Genomic DNA, 19,556 nt, shown 5'->3' on the forward strand with positions numbered 1-19,556 from the left:
TGCCAATTTTGAGGATATAGAAACTAGTAAACTATTTTGGGTAACTCAACATTTAGACAAACAGTATTCACTGCTCAAAAGAAAGTGGTTAGAACAATGTGTGGGGTTCATAGTCGCACATCTTGTAGGCATCTTTTTAAAAGATTGGGAATTCTTACAACAGCCTCGCAGTACATTTGCTTGCTAATGAAATTTGTTCTCAACAACATGGACCAGTTTAAAAACACCAGTGATGTTCATGATCATAATACCAGAAAAAAGAAAGACTTACACTATACTTTACTCAGCCTATCTTTGGCACAGAAAGGGGTAAAATATGCTGCCATAAAAATTTTCGACAATTACCAGATGAAATAAAATGTAGATAGATAGCAGTAATAGCTTCAAAAATAAACAAACTCCTTGACAACTCTTTCTATAGCATAGATGAATGAATAGGAATAAATTTAAAAAATCTTTTTTCATATGCGCATTTCTTGTGCACTTGACATGTTCCACATCATAACGGCTACTGTACCGTGTGATTGATCAATGGAACACACAACCAACCAACCAACTAACTAACTAAGAATGCCTCCACATAGACAACGAGACTGACTGGGGATCAGCTTCAACAATTATTCAATTTATGGATAATTGTAACAACAACAACAACTTTCAGCCTCAGACAGATCAAATGCTACAACACAATACACCACACATCATAACTGTGGAGAGAGAGTAAATGTTGATCATTGACATTGCCACCCCAGGAGATAACAGAATCGACCAGAAAAGAGCTGTAAAACTTCCAGACACAAGGAATACAAAATGCAAACACAGCAACTCTGGTGTAAGCCTATGAAAGTGATCCTAGTGGCTATCAGGACACTGGGAGCAGTGCCAAAACGTTTCACGGGGCACTCAAAAATCACCAGCATCAATGAAATATGTGTCTGCCAACTGGGAAAAGCCACTTTACTGGGATCAACATGACTCATCCACCAATACCTCACACAGTCCTAGACACTTGGAAAGTGTCCAATTGTTGATGAAATAAATAAACAGCACTAGTTTGCTTTTGTTCAAAAGCAAACTATTATAATTTTGTTCTACCAAGAACCGACAGAAGAGTCCATTAACATACTGATAAAACACCAAATCCAGCATAGTGAACTCATTTCTTCATCTATATCGACTCTCCACAATCCACGATACAGCGCATGACAGAGGGTACCCCATACCACTAATAATCATTTCCTTTCCTGTTCGACTCGCCAACAGAATGGAAGAAAAACGACCATCTATAAGCCTCCATATGAGTCCTAATTTCTCGTATCTTATCTTCATGGAGGCAGCAGAATCGTTCTGCCATCAGCTTCAAATGACAGTTCTCTCAATTTTTTCAATAGTGTTCCACAAAAAGAATGCTGCCTTCCCTCCAGGACTTGCATCTGAGTTCCGAAAGCATCTCCATAATATGTGTGTGTTGTTTGAACCTGTGTTTACTGCAATAAATAATAATAATAATAATAAAATCACCATTTGACATCCATTGCTTCTTAGAGTCCTCCTCCAGTCTTTTGCAAGCATTACCACAGCTATATGCAACCACATTGCTGCTGCACATTTTCAAATGTCATCTGCTGATCTCAGTTCAAGACATCATTTAATACCTTTGGATATCAGTCAAACAACTTCCTTGGTCCATCTTAAGTCCATTCACTTTGCTATGAGTCCTGATCACCTCTAATATCCTTTAGAGTTATTATGTCCTCGACGCCAGACTGTTCCCCAATCAGACCATTCCCAATTCCGAAAAAATCTCCATGTCGCTCGCAGATCATTCCTTACATTTTGAATGGTTTTTGCATTTAAAAGTTCTCACCCCATTATTATTAGTCATAACCGCTATTCCATACAGAATACAAAGAGAGACGCTGCGGGACCTGTGCGTACCTTCAGGAGGAGAAATTCCATCACTGGCGCCAGGGAGAGCTTCTAGATAATTACTAGGGAAGAAGGACCAGCTTGAGGAAGGGCAGGAAGCATGCCCATCATATCATCTGGAGGAGAGATGCAGGTAAGCTGTTCTGTTCTCTTCGTCATTCTTTAATTTTCCCAAACAAATTTTCACTTCAATAAAGAATATACCAATCACTCACTTTCCTTTTTGGAAATTTTGGAAACTAAGTTTTGAAAATCTTGTTTAGCTAACACTTCCATGGGCATATGTGGCCACTGACCATAATTTACTGATTATGAACTGCAGATTAAAGCTAAAGAAATTGCAGAAATGTCAGAAATTACGAAGACAGGACTTTAACAAGTTGAATGAACCAGAGGTTTTTGAGAGTTTCAAAGAGAGCATTAGGCAATGATTGACTGAAAGGGGGGAGAATACAGTAGAAGACAAATGGGCACCTTTGACAGATGAAATAGGAAAGCAGCAGGGGATCACATAGGTAAAAAGATGAGGCCTAGCAGAAATCCTCAGCTATCACAGGAGTTATCAGATTTAACTGACAAAGGAAAAAATATAAAAATGCAGCAAATGAACAGGGTAAAACTGAGAACAAATGTCTAAACAATGAGATTGACAAAGTGCCAGATGGCTGAGCAGGAATGGCTGCAAGCCAAATACAACGCTACAGAAGCCCCTGGAGTAGAATACATTCCCTCAGAACAGCTGATATCCTTGAGAGAGGCAGCCATAACAAAACTACTTCACCTGGTGCGAGACATAAAATATTCTCAAATTGTTACATCCATTGTCAATAAAAACTGCGGCCAATGATAGTTTGTGGTTTACATAGGTACAAAACGATACCAGTCGCTTTTTGAATTTGATAAAATTTATTGCAGTACTAACTAGTTTGTGAGCCAATGCAGGGTGATCGTCAGATGGGGGTATTACAGGAACATTATTTTTTGGGCTGAGTGGAGCTAGAAGTTAGCATCATAATCCTAGTCTAGCTGCACAAGATCCAGAGAACTATGTTCCTGTAACACCTCCATCTGATGATGAGCCTGCAGTGGCTTGGAACCTAGTTAATGGTACAAGTGTTGACATACTGTACCTACATAAACAGTCAAAGTACATTAGACTTCAAGTAGAAAGTAGTAATTTCAATTCCAATAAAGACAGGTGCTGACAGGTGTCAATATTAATGACCTGTCACTTTAATAAGTGATTGCAACAGATTACTGACACTAATTATTTACAAAAAAAAACTGGTAGATCTTGGAGGATCAGTTTGGGCTCCAGTGAATATGCAAGACAATACTGACCCTACAACTTATCCTAGAAAATAGGTTAAAGACAGGTAAACCTATGTTTGTAGCATTTGTAGACTTAAAGAAAGCTTTCGATAATGTTGACTGGAAACACACTTTGAAATTTTTAAAGTAGCGTGGATAAAATACAGGGAACATAAAATTATTTCAAGTTGTACAGGAAACAAAACTGCAGTTATAAGAGCTGAAGGATATGAAAGGGAAGGAGTAGTTGAGAAGATAGTGCAGCAGACGTGCAGCATTTCCCCAATGTCAGACAATCTCTGTTATACACTGAGCAAACAGTACAGCAAAACAAAGAAAAAATTAAAAAGGGAATGAAAATTGAAGGAGGAGAAATAAAAACTTCAAAGTTTACCAGTGACACTGTCAATTTGGCACAGATGGTAAAGGACTTTGAATATCAGTTGAAGGGATAGTATCTTGGAAAGAGGTTATAAAGTGAATAACAACAAAAGTGAAACAATGGGAACAAAACATAGTCGAATCGAATCAGCTTATTCTAAAGGATTTAGATTAGGAAACAAAAGTTTTGTTATATGAACAGCAACTGACTGATGATCACCAAAGAAGACAGGAAAGCTGCAGAGTCATTAGCAAAAACAGTATTACTGAAAGAGAGAAAGTCCTTAACACTTTTAAGTGTTAGAAAGTCTTTTCTAAAGGTATTTGTTTAGAGTGTTAGCTTTGCACACAAATGAAATATGTATGATAAGCAGTTCAGATGTATGATAAACAGTTCAGACAAGAAGAGAAGAAAAAACTTTGAACTGTGACACAAGAGAAAAATACTGTTTTTTACACAGGTATATTGTATAACTGAATCGAATAGGGAGGGAGAGGAGGCAGAGCAGGGAGGAGATGTTTCTGGCAAACTTTGAATGAAAGAAGAAACAGGTTTATAGGACACATGCCATGTCATCAAGGAATTATCCATGTCACAAGGGAAGAAGGTGGGATTTGCATGGGGGAGGGGGGTTTGAAATGGAAAAATTGTAGAGGGACACCAAGGCTTGACTACAGTAAGTACGTTCAAATGGATATACGCTGCAGTACTTGTGCGCAGAATGTGCTAGTGCAGAGAGCTGTATTGCAGTAAATACTGCAACGCCACATTTGGTTACCTGAAGCACTCCTTGTCAGTTTTACTATTCTGTTTACTTCCTCTTCTTTCTACAAAGTTGCCAGAGTCAACAGCCCTAAATACAAAATTCATTATTAATCTAAAATACAAAACTAATGCTGAATCAACATTTTAAAATAAAAATTTACAATGCTTTTCAGGACCCATGAATTTCTCGAAATTTTCTGGGTGTTATAAATATTACACGAGATTCCAGGATTCCAATCAGACAATGTCGAAATCTTGCTGCAATTTTCAGCTGACATGCATTCAGCCATCTTGAGGTGATTTTTACACTGGAGACAGCTGGTGCAGACCACAAAGTTTACTCTAACACAAAGGTTCTCTCTGCACAACAGCTCTCTGTCAGGTTCAATGTCCTTTGTCAAGGCTCACAACTGTGCCATACAACCGTGACATTGCATACATGCGAATTCTATGGTAATACTCATACGGTTAACTTGCACTAAATGTGTCATTGTGAAGAAATCAAATAAATTACCAGGTCCCGGGTCTGCTTTCAAACTTCCTCTTTGAAGTTATTCCATTCACAGTCAAAGCTCATCTACATCAGAGGCACATGGCAACACATCATCATTTATCCAGTGTAAGGGTCTGAGAACGTCCTTTATGACTTTAGAAAAGGGCTTTGATGGTACATTCTCTACAACTCGTTTCTCCACTAGTTCTGCATTGCCCACTGTCCTGATTAAGCTATAGCACTGTCATAAATATGTTTCAATGCATTAATGTGGTTTTAATTAGTATTTTCTTTGTTGAGAATTGTTTGTTCAGGTTTGGTTGAATGACAAACTTACTTTTTTTTTAAAATAATCTGTTAATCCCAAACAGAGTGACAATTTATTTTCATTGTTTCTTTATAGAATTTTGTTTATTTGTAGCAAATGGTCCACTGTGATGTATCCAGTTCTAAAGCTAGCTTACCACTTTGCTTGATTAAAATTTAATTTGTGGACTTTTTTCTGATAACTTCAGTGGCTATCTTAGAATTTATTTTTTTACCTGTCTCCTTTTTATTAATATAATAATTGCACCACTGTTTCATTCCTGGGGAACAGCTTTCCTGCACAATAATTTTTTTAAGCAATTTTGTGAGTTCTATTTGTACTATTTTTTTGCAAGCCATCCACATATCAACTAAAATACCACTATGTCATAGCTCCTTTCTTTTCTCATCACTCAAATTAATGTGTCTAGCTCATTTGTTATTACTTCCAGAATATGATCGTTTTCTCCCTTAACTTATTCTATTTCTTTTTCATATTGTGAAATATTTAAAGAAATCTTTGACTACTTGCAAAGTTTTGCCTGCTCTTGTGCCATCTATAATTTTAACTTATGAAATGTAGCATGCACCAAATTTCAGTTTCTACTTTGTTTCCTTCATACTTTAACTGCCCCCCTTCATCTCTCATACTTATCAATATATTGTTGAATTCAGTGAGATTTTTCCTTTAACTTTCTTGTATCTAAAACCTCTTTGCTGTTTGCAAAGGTATCTTTATTAAATAACTCCACTTTTTTTTTGTGTCCCTGTACACCTTTCTTTCTCAGAGATGTGATTAGTGTCAATTAATCTGATGTACTTTCAACATTTCTGAATAAATTCTCAAAATATGTTTATACAACATCCTGCCAGACTTTTTTTTTATTTTTTAAAAAAAAAAGCATCTAGCATCTTATGAGGCCATGATCACTCGATATGCTGTAAAGTTACAGGGTCACCATCACATCCTGTAGAGTTTTTAGGGTTTCATACCCTGACTGGTAGAAATGGAATATCAATAGAATTACTTTGTTGTCCATCAGTCTATTTGTCAATCTCTTAAGATCCATTTTTCTTAGAACAGGTAGACATATGAAGTTGAACTTAAAATTACGTACTAAGGTCTATGATACCTTGGTGGCGTAAGAAAGTTAAGATTCTAAGTTGGTGCAATCAAAAGATATTGCCACCTATGTCACATTTTGATACTTGCAAAAGTTACTCATCAAAACCCACAGGCTACTTCTCATTGATCTAGAATCATGAAATTTGACAAGAAAGGTTTCAAGAGAACAAGTAAAAGAAAAAAATCTGAAAATTGTTAATCTCATTTTACATGAAAAAAATTTTTTTTTCATTAAGTATATTTTCATTAAGTTTTATATTTTCATTAAGTGTAGTTTCAGTTGCCTGAGTCTGCAGTCGTGTGTGTGAGTTGCATTTGCACGAGTCTGTGTGCATGCATATATGTGTAGATTGTTGACGAAGGCCTTAATGGCCAAAAGCTTTAATTGTGAGAGTCTTTTTGTTGTACCTATCTGCAACTCAGCATAATAATGTTTTCATTAAATATACACACATCAAAAAAAGTTTTGCATCAACCCGGTTCCCAGAACTTCTGAAGATACATGTTGACTGTGGACATTGTATCACAGACACAGTCCCTTTGACTGTTCAGAGATGTCACTAAACCTGCCCAAAGATGTAAACAACCATTCATGAGCAGCGCCTATTAGACAGCTTATGTTGTCTGTAATTCAACCATGCCTAGACAATCAATACCGCGGTTCGATCGTGCCCGCATAGTTACTTTGTGCCGGAAAGGCTCTCAACAAGGGATGTGTCCAGGCATCTCTGAGTGAACCAAAGTGATGTTGTTCGGTCATGGAAGATATACAGAGACGCAGAAACTGTCAATGACATGCCTCGCTCAGGCCGCCCAAGGGCTACTACTGCAGTGCATGACCGCTACCTATGGATTATGGCTCGGAGGAACCCTGACAGCAACGCCACCGTGTTGAATAATGCTTTTCGTGCAGCCACAGGACATTGTGTTATGCCTCAAACTATGCACAGTAGGCTGTATGATGCACAACTTCACGACCGACGTCCATGGTGAGGTCCATCTTTGTAACCACAACACCATGCAGCGCGGTACAGATGGGCCCAACAACATGCTGAATGGACCGTTCAGGATTGGCATCACGTTCTCTTCAACGAAGAGTGTCACGTATGCCTTCAACCAGACATTCGTCAGAGACATGTTTGGAGGCAATCCAGTCGGGCTGAATGCCTTAGACACAGTAGAAATTCTTCCAATCCATATGTGGCATACAGCAAACCAATACCATAGACACAGCGTCCAGCGAGAGCAGCAACTGTGGAGTTTCCCTGCTGTTTTGGGGTGGCATTATGTGGGACCAACATATGCCGCTGGTGGTCATGAAGGCACCGTAATGGCCATACAATACATGAATGCCATCTCCAACCGATAGTGCAACTGTATCGGCAGCATATTGGCGAGGCATTTGTCTTCATGGCCGACAATTCCCATCTCCATCATGCACATCTTGTGAATGACTTCCTTCAGGATTACAATGTTGCTCAACTAGAGTGGCCAGCATGTTCTCCAGACATGAACCCTATCGAACATGCCTGGGATAGATTGGAAAGGGCTGTTTATGGACGACACGACCCACCAACCACAGTGAGGGATCTACGCCAAATCGCCGTTGAGGAGTGGGACAATTTGAGCCAACAGTGCCTTGATGAACTTGTGGAATACAGGCATGCATAAATGCAAGAGGATGTGCTACTGGGTATTAGAGGTACTGGTGTGTACAGCAATCTGGACCACCATCTCTGAAGGTCTCGCTGTATGGTGGTACAACATGCAATGTGTGATTTTCATGAGCAATAAAAATGGCAGAAATGATGTTTATGTTGATCTCTATTCCAATTTTCTGTACAGGTTCCCGATCTCTCGGAATCGGGGTGATGCAAGATGTTTTTTGATGTGTGTATTTTTTTCATTTGTTATTTATTTGTCTGTCTGTTCACTTGTTAAGTACTGATATCAGTAACAGACAAGAATGAAAATTCTTGATTCTCGGGATGGGTGAACTATCTACATACATAACTAAGTTTGTGTGGAAATTACGCCAAATTTTTTTGTTACTATTATTATTTGATAAAATGTAGTCTATTTCATTTTCAGTGTCACCTGATCCTTGCCTTAAATATGCCTGTCTCTCTCTCTCTCTCTTGCTATTCTCGCTGAGAATTTATTTTCAAATAGATAATAAATATAGATTAATGTATGGTTCAATACGTTTCCTTTTTTTCTACATTATGTGTGATCTCAGTTCATAGATCGCAACTTCTTTGCACAATGACGTTTGTTGGCTACAACTGAAGTACCATATTTGGGAAAAACCTCGTCTTATAATTGGGTTATTATAAGATGAGGTTTTCCCCAAATTTGTCACAAAAAATACGAGGTCCTCTAATATTCACAAATTAACAATTACTGTCAAGGTCAACATTTTTACATTGTTTAACATATTTGTTATGTATCAACTGTATTCAGTCAAAAAATACATCAGAGCAGAAGAGAGTACCAACAGTAAGCTGCAGGCAGCTGAAGCAAAACATAGCCGACAGATGTTACAAAGCATAGCCAGCTGGAAGCAGTATAGCAACTACAGATGCTGCAATATGCGATCAAGACAGAAGCCTTTCCACACTTTCCATCACAGAAGTGTTTGGAGTACATGCTTTAAGCCTTAAATGAACAGAGTACGGAGCATGTGTAGGTACTCAGCCACTCATTCTCATCTCGATATTGCAGCTTGCACTATGAGTCTGTGACACTCAAAGTGATGTCCTGGAATGCAGTACAGGGTCTACTGTTCGACCACAAAACAGGGAAACCTGACCTAAGTTACGAGAGAGCTGCCGCCAGAGCAGGAAAGCTGCCCGGTGACTGGAGGGAGGTAATGGCCATCATCAGCTGTACTGGCACACTGTCATCATGGGCACAGCTGGAGATGTCGCTCACAGCGGCATTCAAATGACTCCCTGCTCGGTCCCCATCTCTGCAGTGTCAGCAATACAGGGCGTCATTTGTTTCGCACGAGAGGCAACTGGACGCCTCCACAAAGCTGTTTCTGCTGTACCACAGCTGAGGGCCAGAATAAAGAAGTTAATTGAACAAATCTATTATCGTCCTGATATCTCATTTCACTTTTTAAGTGTGACAGTCGTAGGGGCATCTAATACTGGTGTCAGAACATCGACATTTCCTTCTAAGAGGGATGTCTGAACCTGCAGCCTACAGTACAGTGAGTACAGAAAATTCTGATTGTATTTCAATCATGGAGAAGAGATTTGATGGCCATGCATTTTGTATAAGCAAGAACCAGAGGATTTGCCTAGATAATGGAAGTCACGATTGGTTAGTGCGTGTTAGATGAGCACAGTGTTAACACTGACGGTCACTCAGCTGCGTGTACAAAATCAGTTCCAGTCAAATGTTACACGTGTAATCATTGGGGGCATATGGCTAGGTAGTGCCAGGCTCATGATTAAACATAAGAATTCATTTAATTTATTTCATTTTCTTGTCTTGCTGAACCACTAGATTGACACACAGCAGCGTTTTTGCCACCCTGAGGCCACTACCAATTCAGAAGAATGTCATACGGATTAAAAAATGCACTTGCAACATTCCAGATATTGTTGGACGGAATACTTAGAGGTTTAAAACCATTCCACTGCTTAGTGTATCTCAATGACATAATCGTCCATGGGAGTGACGTCGTTGATGTTGATGTTGTTGTTGTTGTTGCTGTTGTAGTCTTCAGTCCAGAGGCTGGTTAATTGCAGCTCTCCATGCTACCCTATCCTGTGCAAGCTTCTTCATCTCCCAGTACCTACTGCAACCTACATCCTTCTGAATCTGCTTAGTGTATTCATCTCTTGGTCTCCCTCTACAATTTTTACCCTCCATGCTGTCCTCAAATACTAAATTGGTGATCCCTTGATGCCTCAGAATATGACCTACCAACCGTTCCCTTCTTCTAGTCAAGTTGTACCACAAACTCTTCTTCTCCAAAATTCTATTCAATACCTCCTCATTAGTTATGTGATCTACCCATCTAATCTTCAGCATTCTTCTGTAGCACCACATTTCCAAAGCTTCTGTTCTCTTCTTGTCCAAACTAGTTATTGTCCATGTTTCACTTCCATACATGGCTACACTCCATACAGATACTTTCAGAAAAGACTTCCTGACACTTAAATCTGTACTCGATGTTAACAAATTTCTCTTCTTCAGAAATGCTTTCCTTGACATTGCCAGTCTACATTTTACATCCTCTCTGCTTCGACCATCATCAGTTATTTTGCTCCCCAAATAGCAAAACTCCTTTACTACTTTAAGTGTCTCATTTCCTAATCTAATTTCCTCAGCACCACCCAACTTAATTCGACTACATTCCATTATCCTTTTGTTGATGTTCATCTTACATCCTCCCTTCAAGACACTGTCCATTCTGTCCAACTGCTCTTCCAGGTCCTTTGCTGTCTCGGACAGAATTACAATGTCATCGAATAACCTCAAAGTTTTTATTTCTTCTCCATTGATTTTAATACCTACTCTGAATTTTTCTTTTGTTTCCTTTACTGCTTGCTCAATATACGGATTGAAGACATCGGGGAGAAGTTGAATAACATCGGGGAGAGGCTACAACCCTGTCTCACTCCCTTCCCAACCACTGCTTCCCTTTCATGTCCCTCGACTCTTATAACTGCCATCTGGTTTCTGTACAAACTGTAAATAGCCTTTTGCTCCCTGTATTTTACCCCTGCCACCTTCAGAATTTGAAAGAGCGTTCCAGCCAACATTGTCAAAAGCTTTCTCTAAGTCTACAAATGCTAGAAATGTACGTTTGCCTTTCCTTAATCTTTCTTCTAACAAGGGAACCTCTCAATCGCACCCCCCTCAGATTTAGTTATAAGTTGGCACAGTGGATAGATCTTGAAAAACTGAACACAGGTCAATCGAGAAAACAAGAAGAAGTTGTGTGGAACTATGAAAAAAATAAGCAAAATATACAAACTGAGTAGTCCATGTGTAAGATAGGCAACATCAAGGCTAACGTGAGCTCAAGAGCGCCGTGGTCCTGTGGTTAGCGTGATCAGCTGCGGAATGAGAGGTCCTTGGTTCAAATCTTCCCTCGAGTGAAAATTTTACTTTTTTTATTTTCACAAAGCTATGATCTGTCCGTTTGTTCACTGACGTCTCTGTTCACTGTAATAAGTTTATTGTCTGTGTTTTGCGACCGCACCGCAAAACCATGCGATTAGCAGACGAAAGGACGTGCCTCTCCAATGGTAACCGAATACATCTGATCGCAAGGTCATAGGTCAACCAATTCCTCCACAGGAAAACACGTCTGATGTATTCTATTCGACACTGGTGACGGCATGTGCGTCACGTGACATGAATATGTTGTCGACCCACCTAACTTGTACACTTGGCGAATGGGTAAAAAGATTCTTCTACCTTGCCCGATTTAGGTTTTCTTGTGGATGTGATAACCACTCCAAAAAAAGTGATCGCATCGGACGGACAGATAATAATTGTCTGACAATAAAAAATTAAACTTTTCACTTGAGGGAAGACTTGAACCTAGGACCTCTCGTTCGGCAGCTGCTCACGCTAACCACGGGACCACGGCGCTTCTGAGCTCACATTAGCCTTGATGTTGCCTGTCCTGTGCATGCACTACTCAGTTTGTATATTTTGCTTTTTTTTCATAGTTCCACACAACTTCTTCCTGTTTTCTCGATTGATCTGTGTTTAGTTTGTCAATGCCTGTCCACTGTGCCAATTTGTAACTAAATCTGAGGGGGGTGCGATGGGGATGTTCCCTTGTAAGATAAGTCTTAGGGTCAGTACTGCCTCACGTGTTCCAATATTTCTATGGAATCCAAACTGATCTTCCCCGAGGTCAGATTCTACCAGTTTTTCCATTCGTCTGTAAAGAATTCGCATTAGTATTTTGCAGCTGTGACTTATTAAACTGATAGTTTGGTAATTTTCACATCTGTCAACACCTGCTTTCTTTGGGATTGCAATTATTATATTCTTCTTGAAGTCTGAGGGTATTTCGCCTGTCTCATACATCTTGCTCACCAGATGGTAGAGTTTTGTCAGGACTGGCTCTCCCAAGGCCGTCAGTAGCTCTAATGGAATGTTGTCTACTCCTGGGGCCTTGTTTCGACTCAGGTCTTTCAGTGCTCAGTCAAGCTCTTCACGCAGTATCACATCTCCCATTTCATCTTCATCTACATCCTCTTCCATTTCCTTAATATTGTCCTCAAGTACATAACATTGTCCTCAAGCACATCGCCCTTGTATAGACCCTCTATATACTCCTTCCACCTCTCTGCTTTCCCTTCTTTACTTTGAACTGGGTTTCCATCTGAGCTCTTGATATTCATGCAAGCGGTTCTCTTTTCTCCAAAGGTCTCTTTAATTTTCCTGTAGGCAATATCTATCTTACCCCTAGTGAGATAAACCTCTACATCCTTACATTTGTCTTCTGGCCACCCCTGCTTAGCCATTTTGCACTTCCTGTCGATCTCATTTTTGAGATGTTTGTATTCCTTTTTGCCTGTGTCATTGAGTGATATGGAACAGCATATGCAGCAATTAACAATATTGCTAGACCACTGACACAATTTTTTTTTAAAAGTTACTAAATCTGGGTGGTCAAAAGAGTGTCACCAAGCTTTTGAGGAGCAAAAAGATTCTTTACCATTTTGTCCAATATTGGTATTTTCAGGTTTTAATAGAGAATTTGTTTTATCATGTGATGCATCAAACCATGCACTAGGCTGTGTGTTGTCACAGGAGGTGGAATATGTAGAACATCCAGCAGCTTACTCATTAAGAGAACTAAATTCTGTGGAAAGCAAGTATTCCACAATGGAGAAAGAGATGTTAAGCCTTATTTATGGAATTACCTGTTTCAAATGTTATCGGTCGAGTAAAAAGTTCAGAGTAATAACAGGTCATCCTGCATTAAAATGGTTGATCAGGTTAAAGGATGGGCATTAAGAGTAAGTGAATTTGATTTCAATGTCATGCATAAACCTGGGATGAAGCATGGAAATGCAGATGCCTTAAGTAGAAACGTACTAGTATTACCTCTTGGGTGCAATGAGCACGAGGAATGGCAAACTGCACAAGGAGAAGATTGTGAACATAAGCAGTACTTTAAGCAGTCATAGTTTTGTACACAGGGTGGGTTGCTATGCAGAGAAACCAAGTAGGGACCACAGGTAGTGGTACCAATAAAGCTAAGGTATAGAGTGCTACAAACAGTTCCCAATCACATATTGGCGGAGATTGCAGCTCTACCAACAGAAAGTTAGCGAACAGGTATTCATGGAGGAATAGGCAGACGGACATAAACCAGTATGAGCGGAATTGCATACAGTGTGAACTGAGAGTGGATTTGTGTCTAAGAAGAGTACCTTCTGTTGGTAGAGCTGCAATCTCCGCCAATATGTGATTGGGAACTGCTTGTAGCACTCTATTCCTTAGCTTTATTGGTACCACTACCTGTGGTCCCTACTTGGTTTCTCTGCATAGCAACCCACCCTGTGTACAAAACTATGACTGCTTAAAGTACTGCATATGTTCACAATCTTCTCCTTGTGCAGTTTTCCATTCCTGAAGCATTAGCAACATTCGAATGTCTGGGGTTGATGTTTTAGATCCTTTCAATAAAACACCTGCAAGGAATAAGTACCTACTCAGAATCATAGATCATTCTTCAAGATACACACAAATGGTCGTGATGACAAATAAGCAGGCAGCAACAATGGCACAAGCATTTGTGAATAATTCTATGCTGAAGTTTGGAGTGCCTGAAACAATACTAACAGACCAGAGAATGAACTTCATGTCAGATCTTGTTGAGGAATTATGTAAATTATTGAATGTGAAGAAGTTAAGGTTAAGTTCTCTCCATCCAGAAGCCAATGGAAGAACTGCGAAAGTGCATAGGACATTCAGGAAGATGCTCAGATACTACGTTAACTCTCATCACACCAACTGGGATGTCCGTCTGATGTATGTTATTTCCACCTACAACTAAAGGTAGCATATGAATACAGGATTATGGCTATACGGAGCAGTATATGGTTGTAAAACGCCATCACTGTTCGACATATTGAAAATGAAGAAGAAAGGAGTTTGCCAGAGTGGTTAGGAAAATTTGGAACAGAGTACGAGTGGCGAGGGGGGGGGGGGGGGGGGCGCAATCAATACATGAGCTCTGGAGAAAGAGGAAGAAGCGCACCGAAGAGGGAAAGACAAAGAAGTTTTTTTACACAGTACGAGGGGCTATAACGAAGTGGTACAGACTACATCAACAGTAAAGTAAAGATTCAATTGCCGACAAGAACGACAATTGTGCATGTAGGACAGCTGAAACCTTTTTGAGGGAGTCTGAAAGTTATTCCAGGGATAGGAGATGTGGCAGCACCTGTGAGGGGGAGTGCTGTTCACCAAGCAGGAAGACTTAGTGATCGTCAGTCATCACTGGGTGAGAGAGATGGTATTCAGCACACGGGAGATGCTTAAAAAAGTGAAAAGATTGGAATAAAAATTTGACAAATTCCATCCGGAAATGAAAAGGCAGGGGCTCCTCAAAGGAACTGCTGGGGTATTTGAGAGCATACATGGAGTGTACGAGCAATTAAGGAATGAGATGACTCGGGTACTGGCAGTTATTCCACACACGCTTATGAAAACAATACTTGGTGCTTCTGATGACTAAGACATTCGAAGAGTGTACAACACCATAGAATAGGTTAAGCAGTGGGCAAAAGGAAGCAAAGCCACGAGTGATTGGCACACTACACCGACTGCAAGTTTAGAGGAGGACATATTGAACAACACACAACTGCTACGACAACTGACTGGAGAAGTAATGCCGTATGCCAGAAGAGGTAGTTAATCAGAATGTGAGGGAATTACAGACTACAATAGAAATCTTTGATAGGGAAGCAGCAATGACAAAATGGCTGCAGTCCCTAAAGATATTGCTTGGCAATATGCTGTTGGCTATACAATAGGCTGCAAGAGGTCAGTCAGGTGTAAACTTGTTGTTGCAGGATCAGCATTTATACGGTCTAAAGAAAGTAAAGAAAAACAGGTCAGTTTAAAACCCAAGTGCAAAAACTTACCTTTTCATTACAAAGTGGCCACAGCAATGGGGCAACTGATTGAGTGAAGCTTTGCATTTCCATTTCAATACCAGTAGCAAGGAAACAAGTACATCATAAGTGCTACATAGGTCATGTGTATCCTTTCCAGTGAGGGATACTGAAGAATTTTGTAGGAGTAAAAACGCAGCGACTATTATTAGTTGCAAAAGACAAGGGAAGATATGTAGAAATGGAGGAAGCAATGTTACATAAATGCCTACGGGAAATCGCAGTCTGTCCAAATATACTAATATGAGAGGGGCACGATTCCTGCACAACGAAATTGCTAATGGGACAAAACGGGGTAAGAGAATGCAATAAAGAAGTGATCAGGCCAGAATTGTACTTTCAGCAGGTGGGGTGCATTAGCTGTACTCTGCCTTTAATGGTAGTATTGCTAGTTTTTCGAGCAGCAGAGTAGGTTACATCAGCAAGGAGATTAGAACTAAATGGCAGTGGTTTGTTATTAAATGGAAGAGCATGCAAGATTCTGGTGCCTAATTTCCTCCTACCCCCCGTGATATCAGGGATAACTCACCTGACTATGTTGCAGCCTCATCTGTATTAGCTAGAGGAGCCACAAATAAAACCAGCTTAAATCAAACTCAAAGGGCAGAATGAAAGCAATGTACAAACGCTTCTGAACTGGCAGAAGAGACAAGCCTCCTTAGCACATAAATTTCTATCAGGAAAGCAAGTGACAGAGAGAAACGACACTGACTATTGTCATATCACCACAGCCGCACTTGTTCTGCTGGGCATAGTCCTCCTTTCGTAAGCAGCACAAGACAGTTCAGATTCATCTGTCATTCTGATTGCGGTGGACTGGATACCCTGATCATAAAAGCAGCAGAAGGAAAATGAATACATGGGATGGGGTGTGTGTGTGTGGGGGGGGGGGGGGGGGGGGTGTATTAAGGATAAGTTATTCACTGTAGCTAGTAAATTGGGAAGAGAGAGACGTTAATGTGCAAGAAGTCTAGAAATGAAGTAAGTCCCATTGTGTTGGAGTTAAGGGGCAGGGCAAAGGGTCCTGTACAAATATATGAGATGAAGTGATAGGGTTAAGGACACCAACTGCTAGAATAATTCTTAAAAGAAGCAAAGCAGGACCATTCACCAAGAACTCTAGTGTAAAGGATCATCTAGTTTGGTCAAACTGAGGGACCAGATCTTGATAAAAAGGAAGGCAGTGTAGCATATCTGCCATATTCTTGTCATAAAATCCACCACGGTGGAAGAGAGTTGCAACAGAATCAGCCATACAAAGGCAAGAGTGTTATACACTGCGAAGCAAAACTAGGTTAGAATGTGTTGCAAAACATTGCCAGCTGGGCACAGTAAGCAACAGCCAATGCTGCAACACGTTAGTGGAAGGACAGAAGCCTTTCCTCACTTGCCATGATGGATGTGTTTAGAGTACATACCTTGAGACCTAAGCAATCATACTCTGGAGCATACAACTGCTCAGCTATTCATGTACTAAAATATTCTCTTCTCAGTATCACAGCCTACACCACAAGCCTGTGACACCCAGAGCGACACCCTGGAATGCAGTACAGGGTCGGCTATTTGACCACGAGATAGGGCAGACTACCTCGAGTCATGACAAGCCACAGCTGGAGCAGGGAGCCACCTGCTTGCTGAAGAGAGGTAATAGCCAGCATCAGATGCACCACCATGGTGTCATCACAGTTGCAGCTGGCGACGTCACTGACAGCGGCATTAAAGTGATGCCGTGCTCAGACCCTCTCTTTCCACTACCAGCAATGCCGGATGTTATTGTTTAGCATGAGACACAACTGGATGCCTCCACCTAGCTGTTCTGGATGTACTGTGGTCGAGGACTCGAATAAAGAAGTTAACTGAACAAATCTACTGTTGTCCTGGCGTCTCATTTCACTCTCCACGGATGACAATCTAAGGGGCATCTAACGGACTAAAGGGACCTCTACAGGTTCCGTATTTATGGAGAAAACTGGTTTGTCAAAACTTAAATATATTGAAGTGATGTCACACTATCAATAGCATTGACAAAAACTGTCAGCTGACAACATGGTTTGACAAAGTTAAGATCTCAAACACCCAAAAGAAATCATGTGCTGCAGTTATATCAGCCATAGCTAAAAAGAAATGACTGATCACATTTTAATTTACTGACAAATCAGAATCACAGACCCAAAACTTTTGATATATCACTTTCCAATGAGTTCTGCATTGTACGACAAGTTATTAGTGTTGACATGAGATAAAATAGAGAAGCAAAATACATTAGGGAGAGAGGCAATCACATTCACAAGAGATTAGGAGTAACATAGACATGTCTGGCAACAGACCTCTCATCCTAATGCTCAAATTTTAGTTCTGCAATATAAGCATGCACAACTAGCAAAATTCTGTGAAAACCTGTGAAGTAACTATATCCACCTGTTCAGGAAATTAACATTAACCTTTTTTATGCTTTGTGATAACCTGGTGAAACTAATACACATTTTGTAGATGTCTTACTAATCACTGCAGATATACGACATATTTTTTTAAATGGAAGTGTTTTCAAAACTGCTATGTAACACAACAATCCATACCATATTTTCAAATTAAAGAAGAAAGAAATGTCATAGAGAAATCTCATGATTACCCTTGCATAGGCGTCTTAAAATTCTTTTGTGTTAAAAGACTCCTTAAAAATTAAATCTAATGTATGATATACAATGCATCAAATTGAAAAGATAAATAGTCAACACTAATGCTGTGTGGATGGTTCCTGAAGTTCCGTTAACATCTGAATGGAGGATATTATCAAACTGTCAATATTTGACTTCACATGTTCAGCATGGTTTGACAAGACTGAGAATATTTTGAGGTCCATCAATAATGGTCATTAATATTTGTAGGATTGACAATACAGCAATATGCACCCTCAGATGGTCAATGTATTGCCAGTTTGAAAATATATTGAGCATGTGAGAGCCCATAAATTAGCGTTCATCTTACATTCAAGATGAAGATTTGGGTACTGAGGTTTTGTACAATTTTATTTTGAACAATCCCAAAGAATAGGGCATACTAAATAATATTTGCATTCAAACAGGCTCGAGATTCATCGATATGCCGAAGCGCTACATAAAGTATCGACTTTGCTCGAACAATCAGGTGACATTTGACTTTCGGCACTAGAGCAAGGGATACGCGAGAAACTATGAACTAGCCACTACAACGACATAATGCTCCGTTTAAAAACTGACAAGTTTTTTGAAACACAGGAGGAAATAACATTAACTACTATCAATCTACAAACCTTTGGTGTATTTAAATGGGTTTACAACAAAATTTCTGATATATGTATGGATTCTGTATGCACAAATTTGTGCTGCTTTTTAAGTAGGTAAAGGCAAAAATCTTGTGCTTTGAAAAGCATTGCTTGATTCTGAGCCCAAGTTAATATTTTATTTTGTTAAGAGACACTAATGATTTACTAAGTGGGTTGCAAATGAGAAATCCAGTAACTCTACACATATTAGAATGCCAGAGAAAATTGTTACCATTCATTAATCGGCATTAGAGAAAGATGAGAACATTCAGGTTAAACGAAAAGGAAAATTATTCCAGAATGAAGTAAATCATATAAAATAGACTGTAATAATAGTCATGGAATAAATTACAGCAGAAAGACCTGTTGTGGAGAGAGTACAAAAAGAAATCACTACATCGAAGGACGATGAAAACTTCAACAATTGGACTAAACAGCGAGTATGAACTTTTGTTTATCTATTAGTTGTTGCTGTTACATACGATCTGCACCCTAGAAGATTTTGCCACCCCTGTTTCACTATCGCTCAAGCATATCCCTAGCTACAGAAAATTGGAAGAGAAACAGTGACCCAGCTTGGCTGAGAACTATGGTGAGTGAGGGGAGGGGAGGGGAGTGGAGTGTTGAGCAGGCAGAAATTTCATTGTGCAGCCAAATAGAGACTGTATACTGTGTACTTTCATTTTTTATGAACATTCAGCATGTTTAAACTGCCAATTGCCTGAATCCCTTTGCACTCAGAATCAAACTGACTTTCAAATTGGACAAATACT

The 19,556-nt window shown here is 39.7% G+C and overlaps 1 protein-coding gene across 3 annotated transcripts in view; it reads right to left on the reverse strand.

Moving 5' to 3' along the window:
• LOC124605189 (activated Cdc42 kinase Ack) overlaps positions 1-19,556 on the reverse strand; it is a 509,613-nt gene that overhangs the window by 445,779 nt on the left and 44,278 nt on the right. The window lies entirely within an intron of this gene.

This window comes from Schistocerca americana, chromosome 3, assembly GCF_021461395.2.
Source record: "Schistocerca americana isolate TAMUIC-IGC-003095 chromosome 3, iqSchAmer2.1, whole genome shotgun sequence".
NCBI lineage: Eukaryota > Metazoa > Arthropoda > Insecta > Orthoptera > Acrididae > Schistocerca > Schistocerca americana.